The following is a 14452-nucleotide window of genomic DNA, read 5'->3' as shown; positions in this document are numbered from 1 at the left end:
TAGGCAGTGTAGTTGTGCAGTGTGGCATGAAAATTGCACATGATGTTGTGCAGTCACAGGGGTTAAGTAATCCATTATTTCCATGAGAGATAACAGGAACTAGAAGTATGAACTTCATTAATGTAAGAGCACTTACACTCTCTCTCTTATGATCTCATGGGACTGAAAGAGTGTCACTCACCACTAGAGTTCTCCTTCATAGTGTGAGTTTGATCTGTTGACCTAGATTTAAATAGACACTGGTTTTTCAACTAAGCTACAAGTACACTGTACTTTTAAATGATTAAATCTCCTTATAGGGAGCCAAGGAAGGAGGACTTTGAAGACTTTCTCTTACAAGAAACCTTCAAAAGAATCAAGAAAAGATTCCAATGTAGTTCAGAAAAGTTCTAAAGCTAAACTGAGGTTAGGTGATTCTTAAATTCTCTAGACATCCTTTGTTTTTACATAGTCATAACTGCTTTTAAAAAAAATCAGTAGGAACTTTTTTTCTTCTGTCCATTTTTATTTTTGATTAAACATGTTTTAGTAATCCATAAGTCCCAGGAATAGCCCATTAATTTAAGGCCCCCATTTTCCAAATTACTAATGTAGAGTGGAATTTTACTCTTTGAGGTGTCCCATTTGAAAGGTACTATTCTATATTAGTAAATATGGCAAAGTTAAGCCCTTAGCTGTTACCAAGATGCCTGATCTATTCAATATTTGTAACTGAAATCTTAGTCAACAACTCAAGACATCATGTCTTTGCTACATTAGACAACATGATTGCACTAGGAACTTACTATTTTTTTTAATCACTAATGTGCATATTTCTAACCCAACAGAAGTCTGACATCATAAGAGGTGGCTGGAAATTTTCCATCTGAATGATTTTACAGTGGAAAGTGCAGTTTCCACAAAAAAATAAATTTTATTTGGGAAAATTTCAATTTTTCCATTTTTTAAATTTTGCATTGGGAAAAATCAAAGTGACATATTTTGTTTTAGGTCAGTTTGATCCAAATCAGAATATTTTGTCTTATTGAGTTGACCATTCAAATAAATTAAATTGCATTTCCCTAGAGCATTGCCTTTTAGGATTTTTAGTTTGGGCCACTATTGTCTCTGATACGCCAGCATCCAAAACAGATTACCTCTCCCATAATGCCATGCAGACCCAGCTGACCAAACTGTGTGGCATATTAGTGGACTCCTATACCTCTGGCTGCATCATGGAAGATATCCTCCAGTATAGACCGGCCTCCTTAGATAGAGTACACCTCCTATGATGTGCCTAGAGCCATATGACTCCCTGATGTGCCACACAGCTCAGTCAGTTGGGTGTGCATTGCACTGTGGGAGATGAAGTCCTCCAGGGAGCCAATAGAAGACAATAGAGTCCAATCTACAGCTGCATAAGGCAAAAGAAATGCAGTTTAATGTTGATCAAATTTGAAAGGAAGTGTTTCAGGTCAGTTCAACAAAATCAAAAGAAATAGGGTTTCTTCCTCTAGATCTGATTCAATACATCTTTCAGTTAACCCAGATATTACAAAACAAATTGCCACCCGAAGGCATCATGTGGATCTGCCAACTTCTTTGCAATATTTTGGATCCATACACCTTAAGAGGTGTGTGTGTGTGTGTGTGTGTGTGTGTGTGTTTACTGAAAGAAAGCCAAGTTAAGGATTGTGTGAACTTGCAGAAAGATGGAGTGAAGAACATGGAGAATCTATTCATTTGTTTTCCCAATCAAACAAAAGTTTTCATATAAGCCAAGCCAAAGAGGGAAACAAACCACTGGTTAAATAAACCTATTAAACAATACTTGCTAATAAAATTGAAATAGTTTTTAAATGAGGCTGGAGAGCGAAATAGTGGACTTTATAAAATAAAACAAACTACAAAGCCCATTTTTGAGGGCTTAGGTCAGGAGAACTCTTAGTTCAATTCTGATGTCAGTTACACTCATGTAAATCAAGAATAGCTTCAGTGCCATCAATGGTTTTACTCCATATTTACATCAGTAAGTGTAGTACAGATATATATATTCCCATCGCTCTATGCAACTTTAATGATTCCAGTTAGCAGTGCACACACAGAATTACATTTGTATAATTATAACTGGGGACTGACTTAGGTTTTTTTTGTTTGACATATAATGCTATATAGAAAACAAATGACCATTATCATCAAAAAGTTAGCAATCAATGATCAAATGGACCCAAACTCTAGCCTGAGCCTCTATTATCTATATCAGGGGTCGGCAACGTTCGGCATGCAGCTCGCCAGGGTAAGCACCCTGGAGGGCCAGGCCAGTTTTATTTACCTGCTGACCCGGCAGGTTCAGCCGATCGCAGCCTACACTGACTGCAGTTCGCCGTCCCGGGCCAATGGGGGTGGCGAGAAGCGGCGCGGGCGAGCGATGTGCTGGCCGTGGCTTCTCGCCGCCCCCATTGGACCGGGACGACGAACCGCGGCCAGTGGGGACCGCGATCGGCCAAACCTGCCACGTCAGCAGGTAAATAAAACTGTCCCGGCCCACCAGGGTGCTTACCCTGGCGAGCCGCGTGCCGAACGTTGTCAACCCCTGATCTATATCCATTTTACATTCAACAGTCAATGAAGATGTGTATAAACGAAAATTAGATTAATAACTCATAAATAACAAGAAAGCAAAAAGAAAAGGGAAGATCGAATATGAAGGAAAAATTAGCCCTTCAAAATTCAGAAGCAATCATCTGAATTTCAATAAAGGTGAGAACAGTCGAACGTAGCAAAGATTCTTCACAGACTTTTTAGCTTTCAAATTAGAGGATGCAAGCAGCATGGTGCACTTTTACAAGGCTGTAAAATAGTCACATTAATGGCCAATATCTTTAAAATCAAAAGTCTGCAAAATTATTCACTTGCCATGCCACTGAATATTAATGACATCTAATACTGTAGTTTATTAACCTTTTACGTTAGTGGTCAGAAATGAAACATGCTGGGAACAAATGCATGACAGAAGGGAAAAATGTTTCTGACGGCTATTGGGCTTCATTTGACAGTTAATAAAAACCATCAAGTACATATTATGTTAGATTAACCAAGATCTGGATTCCACATGACAAGTCATTATTATTAAAGGCAAGTGGAGGGTATTTTCAAATACACCCTGGAGTGATGCATGCTAAAATATGTATGGGAAACTCTTGAATGTCAAGGACATTTTGTGCAGTGTGTAATGGAAAACTGCATGTAATGTGCAATTTGGGAACTATTTTATGTACCTCTGAAGACCTCAAAGCATCACAATGAATGTTTTATTGTAAGCTGTCACACTTGGCTGTAGGTCCAAGTGCATAGCAAATATTTATGGACAATCACATTTTGGTGACACAGAGATTGTGTTAAAGCAAAATCTGACATAAAGAAAAGGATATGACTAAATGCAAAATTTCCTCCCATTGTTTTTTATTTCATTTTCTTGTGTGATGCTAACACATGAACTTACACTCCAACTTTCATCTTACTGTTGTTTTGTGCTTCTAAATACAGTAATATCTCACTAGTCTTGACTTCATTATTCCACAAACTCAATATTTTTCACAAGACCTACTGGTCTTACCCAACTTTTCTGCAAATATTTAATAGAGGGTTGTAGTGAGGTTTTGTATTGTTTTCATTACTTTTTTTGTTCAGTCACAGTCCCTTACATGACCACCTAACCCAGACCAGGATGTACAAAGCCCCTATGCAGTGAGTCTGACGTTAGGAGCTTGAGTGAAAGGCAGAACTATAGGCCCCTCTTTGTGTCCAGTGTCTTTAAAGAGAATAATCTTCTTTAGGCTCATTACAACCAAATCTTATCTCTTCTCTCCTAGGACAGCTGCTACAACCTTGACAAAACACTGTATTTTAACTACATTGAATGTGAGTGCCAAGGGCAGGGAACACATTGTGCCGGGTTCGACCCCCTTCTGGGGTGCACCTGATGTGCTGGGGTCCCACTGAGCCCGCCTGTCCCACCAGCCTGGGTACCCCCCACTCTGTGCTACTGTGTCAGGCTCTCAAGCCCCTTTCCAGCACACACACAGGTAGGGACACGCCCGGATTTAGAATCACACAGAGTCTGCAATCAGCTCTGTGTGGGAATTGCCCAACACTCTGGTGCACACACCCTCTGGAGTGTAAACGCAAAATTACATTGTCTTGTCTTATATTGAATAGAGATTTATACAGCGTAAACTCATGAAATTAGCCCCCTCCCTCAATGTGGAGGAAGATATGCACAGCTTTCTGCTCCTTTCCCCCTCCCCGATTATGAATGGCACAAACTGGGTTTTGGAATAAACAAAAAACAACTTTATTAACTACAAAAGGTAAATTTTAAGTGATTATAAGGGATAGCAAACAGAACAAACCAGATTACTGAGCAAATAAAACAAAACACACAAACTAAGCTTAATACACTAAGGAATACTGGCTACAAATAATAATTTCTCACCCTAAATATAGTTTCAAGCAGGTTGCAGAGTTTCTTGAAGGTAAACTGCACTGCTTGCAGCTTAAATCTCCAGGGATTCCTTTTACAGGCTTATCTGTCTCACTTGGGCTCACCCTCTTCCTCCCCCAGCTTAGTTCTTTTGTTTCTTCAGGTGTTTTCAGCAGTTTTCCTACTTGGGTGGGGAGGCAGTAGAGAAGAGCCCAAATTAACTCGCTTCCCAGCCTTAAATAGGATTTGCATATGGCAGAATCTTTCGTTTACCAGTTTTGACCCCCACCTCCTTCCCGTGGAAAAGTACCAGCATTTCAAGATGTATTCTGTACCAGGTGACATGATCACATGACCCTGCAGTGTCAAATCAGCTTCCCAGAAAACATGTCAGGCAGGAGAGTGATTAGTATCTTCAAAGTCCTATTGTCCTTACTAATGGCCCATCCAGGCTGATTGTATACTGTCTGGTCGGCGTTCCCCAAGTATACACACAGTTGTAATTATTACAAGTAGTCAATATTTCTAACTTCAGATACAGAAATGATACATGCATACAAATTGGATAATCACATTCAGTAAATCAAAACCTTTCCAATGATACCTCACATGATCCATCTTGCATAAAACATCTTAATTATGCCATATTCATATCATAAGCATATTTCTATGAAGATTATGGGGCATAGGATCACACACATCTTTTATATTCTGTCCAGCTCACAATTCATCCACAAATAATAATTTTGTATCATTTCATGAAGTAAATAGTTAAAACAAAACTTGTGAAAATACATACACAAAGAGTGTTTTACACCACCGCATCCTTGATTGTTGTCAATGTATTTTTGTCACATTTGATTGCTTAGTATGTCTCCGTTGGAGTCCTAGTCAGTGTGAATTACCAATGTTCTTCAGTAGGAGTATGTTCTCCCCCCCTCCCCCCCGCTCCCGTATAGTACCCTGAAAGAATAATCATGTGCACTTTGGGGACAGAGTGTCATCCATATAACCCTTAACCAAGGTCTAGGGAGACTTTATAAATGATGAAAAGGACAAAGAATATAGGTGACACTGGCCATGCATCCTTGTATCCAACTGTTATGTTCACATCAAAATACTCTTGCTTTAAGGTTGCAGTGTAACCTATTTATTTATTGGCATTCATAACAATAATGCACATGAAACCAAAACAGAGACAGAAAAAGCATGCTGCTTCCAACATCAGGGAGGAACAACTTAATCCACTTTACTGTAGGCTGGCTCTCTGGAGAACTGAATGTACTAGGCCCAGATCATATGCTTCCTTACAGAGCCTCCTAGCCTGCAAGCAGGACCAGGAAAAAATCCATATCATTTAAATTGTGCTTTACAATAGGGCCACCTGGGGGGGGGGCAAGTGGGGCAATTTGCCCCAGGCCCTGGGCCCCACAGGGGCCCCCATGAGAGTTTTTTAGGGCCCCTGGAGTGGGGTCTTTCACTCGCTCCGGGGGCCCCGGAAAACTCTCGTGGGGCCTGGGCCCCCGGAGCTTCTTCTGCTCCGGGTCTTCGGCAGCAGAGGGTCCTGGAGCGAAAGGACCCACCGCTGAAGCACCGGGTCTTCAGTGGCAATTCGGCGGTGGGGACCCCCCGCCACCAAAGACCCAGGCCCCCTGAATCCTTTGGGCAGCCCTGCTTTACAAGTTTAAAACAGTTTTCCACCTAATAACCAAATTTACTAATGATGTTCTATTAGTCTTTAAGCTGCCCTGAGATATCACTTAGACCTCAAGGACTCCCTTGAAATATCAGCAATATCGCTATCCGGAGGTGTCAAGTCCACTTACTGTGGTTGTTACATCTCCTGGGGCTATATTGTCTTGACCTGCTGTGGTTGTTGCGTGGTTGTTTTCCCTTATCTCATTTCCTTCTTGGTGTTAATGAAGTTATCACTTATTCCTCCTCAGTATGAGTCTATCTGGTGTGACAACTTCATATGACTCTAAGGCAACATCTTTTGACACTACTGCTGTTTATGACCATTTTTTCACCCATCATCAGAATGCACAACCTCTTTTTTTTTTTTTTCAAAAGGTGGTGGCTTCCAGAACCCTAAAACATGTTGATTTTTTTTATTTGTCTTTTTGCTTCTTTTATGGTTCCACAAATCCCCAGTGACTCTAACGTTAGTTTCCAACTGTGAAGACATTCTTTTTTTCATTTTTTTTGTTCAAATAAATGTCAACAGATGCAACCATGCTTCATTGGTGCCATTCTGTAATTTAACAGGGTTGAATACGGATCAGAGCCAGACTCTGCAGCCTTTTTCTGAAGGTGCTTTATTATTTTGACAGTTTTTCACCAAGCTGTTGGACTGGAGATAATGTGGACTAGTGATCACATGACTGAATCCGAACTTCACTGCAAACTGCTTAAACTCACGCCCATTAAACTGTATCCCTTTGTCAGACTTACTATGGCAGGAATGCCACGTCTAGCAAAAAATAGATTTGACACGCACAATCACATGTTTAACTGTAATATGATCAAGACTCTCAGGGAGTGAGAATAATGATCTAGGACAAGTATGTACTTTTTTTTCCAGACAATGTAAATAAAACTATCCCTGTTTTGCTCCAGTAGGCCATTTTTTTCCTGTGCCTCCAACATGGGCTTTTTCACTTAACTAGGACTGCAGTTTTGGCATATATGACAAGCCTTAACAGCTTCTTCAATGCCATTGTTCATTTGAGACCAGTATAAAAAGCCTCTGGTCCTTCTCAGAGAGTTTTCAATCCCTACATGACCTTTATGTATCCTTTTTAACATAGTTTTCTGTAACGCCCTAGGGATCACCATCCTGGTGCTTTTAAACAAAATCCCATCCAGTCCTGAAAGCACCCTTTAAATTGATAATAGGGGATGGGAACATGCTGCTCCCGCCACTCCTCCCATGAGCCTTAATTATTTTCTGCACCATATCATCCTCAGCAATAGCTCTGGCAATCACAGCCCACATATTATCTGAGACTGGATAGAATTTTTAAATCAGTTTGACCTGTACAAAAATCAAATTCTTGATTTTGCTCCAATGCATTTTGTCAAATGCTCTATAATGTATGTCTGCAACCATTAAGTCTCTCCCAGGCTTGTATTCCATTTGCAAATCACACATTTGTAGCTCAAAAATTAATTCTGTATCCTCACAGGTTGTTGCAAAGCCCCTTTTCAGCAATGGCAATATATGGGTTATGGTCAGTTTCAGTTAACATCAACCTCCCATAAATAAAGACATGAAACATTTTACACCAATAGTCTAAAGCCACAGCCTCCCTCTCTATTTGAGCATATTGATAGTTTTTGTTAGCACCCATGACTCATAAGCCATGGGTCTACAGTTTTGTACCACCACAACCCTTGATAAGTTGTTCCAATGATTAATGATTAACATGCTACAGGGAGTCATTCAGATACTATGATTCTGGGTGTTGTAAATGTCACCACATCTCAGTGGGTCACAGCTGAGGATGCCAAATTCAGGACAAACTGCTGAGAAATGGGGCAGACCCACTCTAAATTGATGGCTATTCTTCCATTAGATATACCAAGCCAGTAAAAAAAGTAAACTTCTGTCTCACCAAATTGGTTAACAACAAGTCAGAAATGCAGTCTCCTTAGGCATTCCAGATCTTATTTCACCACCCAGCCACTAGACTTTGTGATGAGTGGCTATTTTAAACCAATTTCACCAAACAAAGCATCCTTCTACTCCCAAGAGATCAGCCAAACAGCTAGGTCAATATATAACTCAGATCTTACCCAATGATCGCGCTATTGCCAATCCTTATATATCTAATATATAAATGTTTATTTAAAAGAGAAAAGAAAGAAGAGAGAGTTAAAATGGTCAAGAAAAACAAATACATACACTTCTTGCAAAGTTCTTGTGTCAAGTTTGAAGCAATGATGTTACAGACTGCTGATTTGTAAAGTCTCTGGTAAATTTCAAAAGATTGGAAGGTCCTCAGTCTATTGGTTGGAATGCTCCTTTTAGTGTAAATCCATAGTCTGGAGATCAGAGCAGGAAAGAGGCAAAGTGGAGACACTTCCAGGTTTTTTTTATACCTTCTCCCATGTGGAGGGAATGCTCTGAGTCTTAGTTTGTCGGAAATTACAGGCACAAGATGGTGTCAGGGTCACATGATCAAGTCACATGTCCTTACGTGCTTTGATGACCAATAGGAGGAGCCCTTTCCCATATTTTGGCTAATGCATCCACAGGAAGGCTCACCAGGTGAGGACAAGCTTCTTCTATAGGCACTGTGAGAGCTAAATGTTCTTTGATGAGCTATAAGTTTGAATAGTTCATTCACAATGTGCTGGCCAAACTGAATGTAAATTACCTGGTGGATGTTACCACAGGATAGAAACATTTGAAATATTAGTACTTACTCAATATTCATAACTTTAGATACAAAGATGATACATGCATACAAACAGGATAATCATATTCAGCAAATCACAACTTTTCCATTGATACCTTACATGACATACTTTGTACAAGATTTGTTGCAATTGCCTAACAGTGGCAACATTAATGATATAAATGATCATGTTTCAATCATAAATCATCACAGTATATGAACCTGAATAAAACAGAAAGTCCATATTTCAGAATAATTACTTTAAAAAATCATGATACTATGGGAACTTTATGGGAAAATAATGTATCATCAAAATTTCAGCAAACATCACACAACATTGCATCGTATTTTAAAGGCTGATCTGACATTAATATCTCAAAGTCTGCCTAAGAAGCAATGTGATAGTTACTATAAGTAGAAAGACAGACAGACAAAATGACAGGCTGGCTGATAAATTTAGTTCCAGGTAATTCCAACCCATCACTGTAAAATGGTCTAAGAGAATATTTAACTAAACAAAACGCAGAAAACCACTTTATGTTATTGATTAGAAGCAGTATATGTTTGTATGCTTTGCATTGGACTGAAAAATATTTTGTGGTGCTATGCATGAAAGACACTATAGGAAAAGCTGTGTTATCCATCACTTTACAAACTGGAAAGCTCTATAAACTGGCATTTTGGGAGGGAGGAGTGGGGCATGGGCTCTGGGAGGGAGTTTGGGTGCGGGAGGGAGGTTGGGGCAGGGGGTTGGGGTGCGGGAGGAGAAGCCGATGGGACCTGCAGGGGCGGTGCCTGCAGTTCCTGGCCAATGGGAACTGTGGAGCCAGCACTTGGGGTGGGGCGGTGGCAGCACACAGAGCCCCCGTGGCCATTCTTTCGCCTAGAGGCATTGACCTTGGCCAATGGGATCTGAGGTGCTGGGGCGCCTGCGGGCAGAGGCAGTGCACAGAGCCATCTGGCCACACCTCTTCGGACATGTGGCCGCTTTCAGGGAGCTGCCCGAGGGGAGTGTCTCCCATATCCGGCACCTTGAAACACCTCCCACACCCTAACTCCCTGCCCCAAGCCACCTCCTGCACCCAAACTCCTTCCTAGAGCCCATGTCCTGCACCCTCCCATGCCCCAACCACAGCCCTGAGCCCTCTCCTGCACCCAAACTCCCTCCCTCTTTGTTATCCAGCATGTTGGAGGGTTGGGGGGTGCTGGTAAGTCAAAAATTCCAATTAACTAAGGTTTTACTGGATAAGATATAAAACATGGGCTATCATTTTAAAAAGAGGGAAAGATTCACTGATATATTCTTGGTGCTTTGTGCCATCCCAATAATGTAAAGCAGCCATAGCATACAAGTGAATCTCTTTAGCTCATAGTGTAGTCATAGACTGATCTGGGCTTACTCCAGGGACTGAGATGAAAGTTACCTAGTGGTCAACAAAGTTAATATGGGCTCTTTTTTTTGTAAAATTATCTTAGCACTTCTACTGCTCTCTCCACCAATATTCTCCTTTGTATCTTTTGTCAGCTGGCAGTACTTGAAATTATGCACTATTTGAAAAGTCTGGAATTCAGAGATGGCAAATTGTGATCTGTCGTCAGTAACTATTTCTTCCAAAATGAAAATATGTGTTTATATGACCTGCTGAATTGTGGGCCTAATGAGAATTTCTACAAATCTAGAGGAATCACTGGCTACCAAAAACCTATTTCCCTTTTCTTCACACAGATCTAGGATTATTCTTTTTGAAGGCCTATCAAGTAATTCTGTGGGTGAGAGATTTTTTGTATTGTGACTTTATGGCCATTCTGCAAAGCTGTCATAATTCTACTTTTGTATGTAGTGTTGTTGTAGCCATGTCAGTCCCAGGATATTAGAGACACAAAGTGGGTGAGGTAAGCTTGTCTCTCTCACCAACCAGAAGCTGGTTCAATAAAAGATATTACTTCACCCACTTTATGTCTGTAATTCCACTTTGTGTGTTAAATCCTACCCTACACTACGATATCACATCCACTTTTTGGCTCCCTTCCTCTCTCCATTTTGTGAAGTTTCCCTCATGCATCCTTTCCAATATATTATCCTTTAAGAACTGTGGGACTGCAATATACCTGTCGTAGCTACTCAGACATTCAACTTCTGAGAGCTCCACTCTTACTGCACAGACATTAGGGGCTGGATATGAGACCCCCGGTAAATAACTAAGCCAAATGTGTCATAAATTTGGATATAGTATACAGCTGTGTATCAACATTAGTGGTTATTTTCATCCATTCCAAGTGTGGCAGAAGAGGCTGGCATCCTAGTAAAAAAAATGCACTCCTATAGTGCTTTGATATTATCCCAAGCTGCTGGAAAATATGAGCAATCAAAATAACACCACAATAAAGTTTCAGCTACTACTAAAGAATTCCTTGGTACATATTCTGCAATAGGCTTAAATCTCATCAAGTACTTGAGCAATCTAAAGGCATCTACTGGGCAAATGGTCTATGTCTTCATTTTTATTAATAATATGAGTTGTTTGTGGTCTATCACCTAGACAAATTAGAGGATTGGGCAGAAAAAAACCTGATGAGGTTCAACAAGGACAAGTGCAGAGTCCTGCACTTAGGACGGAAGAATCCCATGCACTGCTACAGACTAGGGACCGAATGGCTAGGTAGCAGTTCTGCTGAAAAGGACCTAGGGGTCACAGTGGACGAGAAGCTGGATATGAGTCAACAGTGTGCTCTTGTTGCCAAGAAGGCTAACGGCATTTTGGGCTGTATAAGTAGGGGCATTGCCAGCAGATCGAGGAACGTGATCGTTCCCCTTTATTCGACATTGGTGAGGCCTCATCTGGAATACTGTGTCCAGTTTTGGTCCCCACACTACAAGAAGGATGTGGAAAAATTGGAAAGAGTCCAGCGGAGGGCAACAAAAATGATTAGGGGTCTGGAGCACATGACTTATGAGGAGAGGCTGAGAGAACTGGGATTGTTTAGTCTCCAGAAGAGAAGAATGAGGGGGGATTTGATAGCAGCCTTCAACTACCTGAAGGGGGGTTCCAAAGAGGATGGAGCTCGGCTGTTCTCAGTGGTGGCAGATGACAGAACAAGGAGCAATGGTCTCAAGTTGCAGTGGGGGAGGTCCAGGTTGGATATCAGGAAAAACTATTTCACTAGGAGGGTGGTGAAACACTGGAATGCGTTACCTAGGGAGGTGGTGGAGTCTCCTTCCTTGGAGGTTTTTAAGGCCCGGCTTGACAAAGCCCTGGCTGGGATGATTTAGCTGGGAATTGGTCCTGCTTTGAGCAGGGGGTTGGACTAGATGACCTCTTGAGGTCCCTTCCAACTCTGATATTCTATGATTCTATGATCACTAGATTGAAAGTATGAAGTTCTGCAAGTATCTTGTAAATCACAAACATGCTCACCAAATCTCCTCTCTGTTTGCTCCCAGACTTTATTATACCAAGATAACACATGGACTTATATGTGTGAGATAAGTGTGATGTTACATATATGTAAGTCACATTATGGAATGACCAGTTAAGACATATGGACATGTGTCCCTTACTGTGACTGGAAATTGATAGCATTTTAGTTTATGGGAATTAAGAAGAATCTTTCACATCATTACAGCAAGTTGTTAAAGTGACTGAGGCTGATGGAATAAAAATTAAATAGGAAATAAAACCCTGTACCATAGTAAAGGAAAACACTATAGTTCTTAGGACATGTGATTGTCAGACAAGTTGAGAGCAGATACAGGGGGGCGGAAATCAAATCTACAGTTGTACCACCACCTAAAAATGTCCTGAAACTCATGTTTATCTCTCTCTCTCTCTCCCCCTCTCTCTCTTCTATTAAGTTGTGATTATTACTACAGGTATATAGATTCCAAGGCAGAAGGGACCATTCTGATCAGCTAGTCTTAACTCCTATATAACACAGGGCACAGAACCTCTCCAAAATAATTCCTAGAGCATATCTTTTAGAAAAAAAAAAAAAAAAAAAAACGTTCAATCTTGATATACAAATGGCAGTGATGGAGAATCCAGCACAATCTTTGGTAAGTTGTTCCAATGGTTAATTACCCTCACTTTTAAAATTTTACACTTTGTTTCCAGTCTGAATGTGTCTAGCTTCAAGTTCCAGCCATTGGATCTTGTTATATCTTTGTCTGCTAGACTGAAGAGCCCATTATAAAGAATTTGCTCCCCATGTAGACATTTACAGATGGTAATCAAGTCACCCCATAACCTTCTGTATGTTAAACTAAATAGATCTATCACTATAAGGCAGTGATCTATGAATCAATGCCATCTTGTGGCTCTTCTATGAATCCTCTCCAATTTATCCATATCCTTGACTTGTGGACATCAGAAACAGGGCCGGCTTTAAGCCAATTCCCCCGATTCCTCTGAATCGGGCCCCGTGCCTAAGAGGGCCCCACACCCAGTGGTGAGCTGGAGCCAGTTCCCAAGCTCTGGCAGCTGTCCGCCTCGCCCCTGGCCCCAGCTCACCTCCCACTCCTGCCCTGAACGCTGCGCCCCCCTTCTCTTCCTCCTTCTCTGCTTCCCGCAAATCAGATGTTCACGTGGGAAGCCTGGAAAAAAGCAGTGGTAGGTAAGCTGGGGTGGGGGTGGGAGAGCATGAGAAGGGCTCCAGGGAGGAGCGGCGTGGGCCAGTCCAGCTCTGGACAAGTGGCTCTAGCCCGGCTCCGGCCCAGCTCCAGCCGAGCGGCTCCCTCCGGCCCCAGCCCCAGCCCGGGCCGAGTGGGTATGGCCCCACAGCACGGCTCCGGCCCAGCCCCGGCCCCGACTCTGGCCGGGCAGCATGGCTCCGGCTCCGGGTGGCCCGGCTCTGGCCCCGGCCAGGCAGCAAGGCCCTGGCCGCGGCCGGGCAGTGTGGCTCCGGCCTGGGCCCCGGCCGAGCTCTGGCCAGGCGGCGTGGCCACGGGCCCAGTTCCAGCCCAGTCCCTGGTCCCGGTCCTGGCGTGGCTCCAGCGTGGGTAAGCGGCATGCTAAGAGACCGGGGCCAGGGGTGGGGGGGGGTGGTTGGATAAGTCAGGGGCAGGGAGTCCCAGGGACAGGGAGCAGGTGGCGGGGGTTGGATTGGGCAGAGGTTCAGAGGGGGCGGTCAGGGGATGGGGAAGGGGGGGTTGGGTAGGCGTGGGAGTTCCTGTGGTCTGTCAGGGTAGTGGTGGATGGGGTTGGGTCAGGCAGGGGACAGGGAGCAGGGCAAGTTGGGTAGGGGGTGGGGTCCTGGGGGGCATTTAGAGTGGGGGGTCTTGGGAAGGAGTGGTCAGGCGACAAGGAGCAGGGGTGGGGTTGATGGGTTGCGGTTTCCAAGGGGGGCAGTCGGGGGCAGGACACGGGTGGGGGGTCAGATGGGGGGGGGAATGTACTCACCGGGCGGTTCCCTACCGGGTCTTCGGTGGTGAGTCCTTCAGCGCCACGGAAGACCCGGAGCAAAGACCTGGAGCACCGCCGGGTGAGTCATCCCTGCCAGGGCCCTGTCGAATTGGGCCCCACACTTCCTAAAGCCAGCCCTGATCAGAACTAGACACAGTATTCTAAGCCCTCTTTTTTTGTATGCAAAG

This window comes from Malaclemys terrapin, chromosome 2 (genome assembly GCF_027887155.1).
Source record: "Malaclemys terrapin pileata isolate rMalTer1 chromosome 2, rMalTer1.hap1, whole genome shotgun sequence".
NCBI classification, from domain to species: domain Eukaryota; kingdom Metazoa; phylum Chordata; order Testudines; family Emydidae; genus Malaclemys; species Malaclemys terrapin.
This window is presented reverse-complemented; position numbering follows the sequence as displayed.